This window comes from Alligator sinensis, unplaced genomic scaffold (assembly GCF_000455745.1).
Source record: "Alligator sinensis unplaced genomic scaffold, ASM45574v1 scaffold2663_1, whole genome shotgun sequence".
Lineage (NCBI taxonomy): Eukaryota > Metazoa > Chordata > Crocodylia > Alligatoridae > Alligator > Alligator sinensis.
This window is the reverse complement of record NW_005844468.1, coordinates 2,677-4,162: the sequence shown is the minus strand read 5'-3', so window position 1 is coordinate 4,162 and position 1,486 is coordinate 2,677. Positions and strand designations below refer to the sequence as shown.

At 67.4% G+C, this 1,486-nt stretch overlaps 1 pseudogene; it reads left to right on the top strand.

The window, feature by feature from the left end:
- Positions 1 to 936: 936 nt before the first annotated feature.
- LOC112549098 overlaps positions 937 to 1,486 on the top strand; it is a 2,351-nt pseudogene continuing 1,801 nt past the window's right edge.

Here is a 1,486-nt window from a genome sequence, read left to right as displayed (position 1 = left end):
CTTCACGCCGCGGGCTTTCCCCGCAGTGCCGCGGGGGCGGGGCTGTTCCAGCTCAGCTCGTCCTGTCCTGTCCCGGACACGTCACGGCAGGGCGGGGCGGGGCGGGGGCATTAGCAGGATATGCTGCGGCAGGGAAGCGGGTCTTGATCTGTTCCTCCTTCTAACCGCCGAGTCCCGCTACGCCCGGCCCTCGGCGGCAGCGCTGACGGGGTAACGGGGTGCGGGCCCGCGCGGCTGCAGGGTGGGCTTAGGGTTAGGGTCTCTGTGCATCCGCCCACCCCCTCCGCAGAGATCTGGGCTGGCACGTGTCTCCCACCCGACCTGCCCGGCGCTCCCTCGCCGCTGCCCCACTGCTCCCCTCCCCCCGGGGCCTCCATCCACTCCGCTCCGCCCCACAACACTTCTCCCGCCCCCCCATACACGTCCCTGCAGGGAGCTGCTTTCCAGCCTTTTCGCTGCTTGTGTGCGGGCACGCAAGTGCCCTGGTGCCCCTGTGTCCTGCTCCCACCAGCCCCTTGCACGCCCGCACTCTGCCCGCCTGCGCAGGGAAAGCACGGGTTCCCGTCCCTCTAGACACTGTGAATTTGGGACAAACACTATCCCGGGGTCATGCCGCCCAGGATCGGGATTTGCGTTTCCTATTTGGGCACTCTCCCACCCAATCAGGGAGCGGGGGTGACCCTAACTGCAGGGCGAGGGCAGGAGGGAGCAGACGATGGCCTGGGGAAGGGGTGGAGAGCTGCGGCTGCCCCATTTCTCCAGCCAGCCCGGTGCCCGCATCCTGCACTGGGGCTGGAGGGAAAGAAACACAGCTCCGAGACTGCTCCGAGTGCAGCGGTCGAGAGCATCAGGGCCTGGCAGACCTTGGGCTGGGGCAGGATTACGGTCCCGGGTGACGGATCCATGGCCAGATTTCTGCTGTCTCCTTTCCCACAGGTGTTCCTGAAGACCGGACACTGCCGACAGGCACCGTACATGAGTGTACAGAGAGCGAGAGCCCAGACCCCGGCCGGTGAGATCCCTGCTGGGGAGACGTGGCTGCTGCGCTGGAGAGCGTGGCAGCCGGGAGCTGGAGGAGCAGGACCCAGGAGGTGTGCAGGCAGGGCCTGAGGGTGCAGAAGATCCTCGTGTCGTCCAAACCGGTACTGCGGTCTGGAGTATCCAAGGTGGTCGGCACCACAGCCAATAAAGCAACAGCTGCAGGAAAGACAGTCCAGTGACTTGTGTCATCCAGACCGGAGCCGGTCCAGCACCAAGAGCTCCGGGGGCAGGACGCGATGCAGGCCATGCAGCCCCCTTGCGAGGCCGAGCTGCCCTCCGCGACCCCACAGCTGGCACCGCGGGATGAGCTCCCCACCCCAGAGCCCTGGCGCCAGCTCTTCCGTGGCCTGCGCTACCGGGAAGCCGAGGGCCCACGGAGGATTTGCAGCTGCCTGTGGGAGCTGTGCCGGCGCTGGCTGGAGCCCCCGCACCGCAGGCAGGAGCA